Raw genomic sequence first — 4,702 nt, 5'->3', positions numbered from 1 at the left:
TGCGCTGACCTTTCTCATTAGGCATAAGCAACTTGCATAATCACTGCTGACTTCTATTGACTGGCCTGTCACACTGCCTATCCGTTTGACTGGAAACCCTGTGAAAAAGAGCAGCCTGCCAAAAAAAAAATTCTCCCTCAATGACTTTCCCCTGTCATCTGCAGCGGGATCAGAATCTATCATTTTTCACCAACTGCACAAAAACAGGGACTTTAAAGTGTTAGCTATGATTTATCCTCTATTGCACCAGCAGTTTTCAAGTAAAGTCAGTCAATATTTATCAATTGTTTGCTATTTATTATATATTTCATATTCAGTCAATCTCTTAATGCTGTGAAATGCGTCAATTTTGTTTCCAACCTATAATGACCCTCTCTCCAGGTGTAAAGCCTCACCTGCACACTCACGCCTTCTGTTTTCATTTGCTCAGTGCAAGGTTCATGTAAATTTTTCATCACGTGCAAACAAAATCCAAGTAAATCTAATTTGAGGTAATGCTTTTCACAACAAATGTTGTTATGAATGTTTTATATGTACAGAGCATCTTTTCTATTAAAACCCCTTGTTGATTCAAAGGTCTAATCATAGATGAATGGAGTTACACAGATTTGTTCCCACTTTGATGAGATTACAGACAAATGCTTTTTTGCTAAGAGTTACATGAGAAGACCGATACCACTTTCTTAGTTTAGCATTAACACTGGAAATGTGGCAGCAAAACAGGTGTAGGTTTTAATTACATTTCATGCATGTGACTGGTAATTCGGGATGATTTGGAAACACAAAGCAGGATGGGATTGTTTGGTTTGCCCAAGGACAATTACACATGGCAGGTTGAAAATGTGACCTCCCAGCTGTGAAAAAGCCAGTGCCATCCAAGCACATAATCAAAAATAATTAGTAAAAGCAACTCACCGCCAGAGTTTGCAGGCTTGCAGGGATGTCATACAGGCCCACGCTGGAAACCGAATGGCCATGGTTGTGATGGACAGCTGGACAGCTGGGTGTACAAGCTGCAAGAGAAACAGGAGACAGTAGGAGGTGCAGAGTTTAGTTTTCTGCACCAGCATCCCATTCACATTCAGTTCACAGAGTGTGCACTGTACTGAGCAGACAGCAGATTAGGTTCTATCACACACCTCATCATTCACTAACACGCAGATTCATCTGCCTTCCATTTCTCTCCTTATATTCCCTCTTTTCCACTTTCAGCTCTCCTCCATTTCCACCCCTTTGATTTATTCCACTCCCTTTTTTGCCCTTTTCTCTTTCTGCCACCCTTTTAAAACACAAAGATTCAACATTTGTGTTTTAACCCTCTTACCCTTACTTCCTTTCCTCCATTGCTCATGTAAAACCTTTCCAGAGCAGGTGCAAACTCAGTTTTAATAATTTACTTAACACACATTTTCTTCCCATCTTAAAATTAAGATCAATCTTAAACTCTGAAACATACATGGAACAGAAGAAAGCCTCCCTTTCCCACTGCAGGCATGCCAGTCCTGACTCCTAGGTGCAGGGTGCCATACATAATACATAAAAATACATGATAATGACAACACCTTGTTGTATCAGAAATGTCACTTTTCATCACATCTAATCCAAGAGAAAGCACCGCAGAGACAGAGGTGACCTCTATGGCCTGTGATCAATGATTCAGTCTATTAAGTGAAGGTGCTTTGATCAGTCATTCTCAATGACACTGGATCATAGCACCTCAGTGATCTCCAAACCATTCATTATTTCAACCAGCTGACTAAAGCCGAATTTGGTCTTTAATAAAATAATATTTATAATCCTTATTATTTCTTACAATAAACCAAGAGAAAGGGTAAAGATTGAACTTCTTTTGTTCAACACTCATATGGATCATGGAGTATGGAGTCCATCTCGGCTCCAGGTGACAGGTTCATCTTTAGCGGGAGCAAATTATGCGCAGGGACGGGGAAGCACTTGGATGCGCTTAGAGTGAAGGTCTATGAGCGCTGACACTTCGGGGGCATGCTGCCAAGGGAAACTCAGTTATCCAGTGACGTCTTCTCCCCCCTCCCAATACACACAAACACACACATTCGCACACAAAGCGACTTCCAGTCTTTCTTTTTCAGACCCCAAGGGAGAAGGAAAAGACGGCAGGGAAGGGGCGACGACGAAGCTTTTGATGTTGTTGGTGAAGTTTTAAAGGACAATTCCAGATTATTACAATTTGGATGCTATTTAAGAGTAATTCTCCTACAAATACATATTTTGAATTCATTTTCATTCTGTGAATTATTTGTATTTTCATTCTCATTGACACTTTGGCATTTTGCAGATCCTAATAGATTTAACTTATGCTTTCACATAATTGTTATCAAGAATTCCATATGGACTTTCGTCGGTTTTACTGTCTTACAGTCTGGAGGAGGACAGCTGATCTGGGTTTAGCCGCAACAGGCAGAAGGTAATCAGTGATGTAAATGCTCCTGATAAGATGCAATCAGGTATCAGCCAGACGACAGCAGCGTAATGCAACTCAACAGCACCATTATCGTCGCAATCAGCTGGAGTCCCAGGCCAAATTAGAATCGACCCCTGACTCTCCACTTTATTCCTTTAAATCATGCGCTATGCAGCTTTCCCCCATAATGAGCCTTAAGCAAGTGGGAAAGGTTGATTCTTGTTTGGCTTTTTTAGAACTGACAAAAACTGGAATAAAGGGCACAGTAGAGCTATACTTGTCACTGAAATGCGGCCGCCCATGGTTACCTCACTGCCGTCCCAGCAAGGCAAGCACAAAGCAATGACATTAACATATGTAGCAGGTGTGCTGTTCCTGGTTCCTCCTGGTGCAGCGCTGTAGGTTTTGTCCTGCTGATTGCTGGGCGGTGCCACACCTTCTCATATAAGGGTCTGATTCCATCCGCCTCCTCCTCTCTTCTCTTCCGGGGCCAATTGTCCACTGTCGTGGCGTGGTGTGGTGAGGCCGGTGCAGGTGTAGGTGTGGAGGAGCCATTTGTGCTGTGGCTGTGCGCACACTGGAGCTCTGTTGGCGTGTTGGCCATCGTGGCGCATGCTTGTCCTGCAGCATACAGGTATGCACACCGCCGTTCTCCCTCCTACTTAGCGTGCCATATTGCGCAGCCTTGACAGACCACTCTCTGCTGCAGGTGTTGGATCACTGTCGCCGTGGGGACCGGGCTGCCCCGCTGGAAGCCCCTTGCGTGGGTTTGTGCATCCTCGTGGTGAGTTGGCGTTGTCCGTCCTCCTCCTTACTCCTTGTTTGCCCCTGGCTAATTATTAATTTGTGCCACAGTTTGGATCAGGCAGAAGTCGGGAGTAACTCCGCTGCTTGGCCTGCTGTGACGCTGCGCCGGCAAGGCTGATTGGGAAACTGATTCAACGCCACGGCTCGCTGGACGGCGTTGCTGTTTTGGTTCTTTTTGGCTCTCTTCTTTTTGGCTCTCTCTTTTTGGCTCCGTTGGAGTACATGGTTTTATTAATTGTTTTATTGTTTTGTTTGATTCTACAAATACTTGGTTCCGCTGTAAGCGTGCCGCTGTGTTGATGCGGCTGTTATAACAGTCTTTGTCGCTGTTCTTTATTAGTTTATACAAACATTTAGTTATTTTGAATATTGATTTAATTTAATTTGATTTCTTTTGTATGGTTGTTTTGTGTTCTATTTGAGATTTAATTCTTTTTGTTTCGTTAAGAGTATTATTAAATTGAGTACCGTTTTATTGAGTTTGATTTCTTTTGTATATTAATTGCCTGTTATATTATAGTTGAGAAGTTAGATTATTTTGTTATTTACTTTATTACTTATTATTGTTTTGTTTGTGTGCATTGGTAAAGTGTGGCCATTTTATTGTGCTTTTTCTCCCTGTGGACAGGTGCTGTGGGCTCCGGGCGGCGACCCAATCCCTGGTGGTGGTTCTTCACGTTTTCAGTTTGTGTGTGTGCAGTGTCACGGGTGCTTTAGTTTCCCCCCTCCCTCATTGGTTTCGGGCCGCCGAGGTAACCCAGCACTGTCCACTTCCCCTTCCCTTATGGCCCCGTGTATAACATTATCTGCTTTAGACAGCATTTATGGAACCTCATTTTAGTAATTATTGTTGAATAAAACTTGTATTATCAACATTGTCTTTGCCCTGTGGTGATACGAACTTGCGTAAGCTTTTAGTTTTTGGTTATAAGTATTGTTATTTCCTGGGGTGCAATTCCCCAGGTGGCGTTGTTCGGCAACATATTCACCCTATGACCGCCACTCTTGTCACACATATAAGGGCAATGAAACAAGGAATAAATGGTCAATGTCATTTTCAATTTCAGGGCATTTTGACAGTGGAATGTTTCTGTGTATGTGAAAAAAACATCCAGCACTACGTTTATAAAACTTCCTTGGGGTCATCACAGGATGTGAGCCTGGAACACAGCAGCAGGACACTGTATTGTGGCTATTTCATTTGGAGCAAGAAAAGCCTGAGGGAAGTTATCCAACCGAACCTCCTCCTCCCCCATCCTCCCCCTACACTTATATCTGAACATCCAACTCATAGCTCACACCCGCTGCTGACTTGGCTGTTTCTTGGCATTGCTGTTAGCCCCGCTAATGTAGCTACCTATGTAGGTTAAAGACCCCCTTGTGGTCAACAAATACACCCGTGTCAAGGGAGACATCTCAAGGTGAACAGTGTGCTCAGACTGTAACCCCCCCGCC

General features: G+C 43.3%; 1 long non-coding RNA gene across 2 annotated transcripts; it reads left to right on the top strand.

Annotated features, from left to right (window-relative positions):
* The first annotated feature begins 2,801 nt into the window (after positions 1 to 2,801).
* LOC111665369 (uncharacterized) lies at positions 2,802 to 4,120 on the top strand. 2 transcript variants are annotated; one of them, XR_002761494.2, is made up of 3 exons: positions 2,802 to 3,074; positions 3,150 to 3,224; positions 3,296 to 4,120. It is a non-coding gene; the product is annotated as an uncharacterized LOC111665369 (long non-coding RNA). The 2 variants fall into 2 exon arrangements; XR_015438071.1 differs by having other exon boundaries at positions 3,150 to 4,120.
* The last annotated feature ends 582 nt before the right edge of the window (positions 4,121 to 4,702 follow it).

The sequence above is a fragment of the Seriola lalandi genome, unplaced genomic scaffold (genome assembly GCF_002814215.2).
Source record: "Seriola lalandi dorsalis isolate HSWRI2012SDOR001 ecotype SW California unplaced genomic scaffold, Sedor1 jcf7180002054630, whole genome shotgun sequence".
NCBI classification, from domain to species: domain Eukaryota; kingdom Metazoa; phylum Chordata; class Actinopteri; order Carangiformes; family Carangidae; genus Seriola; species Seriola lalandi.
The sequence above is the reverse complement of the archived record's forward strand: the minus strand, read 5'-3'. Positions and strand labels throughout refer to the sequence as shown.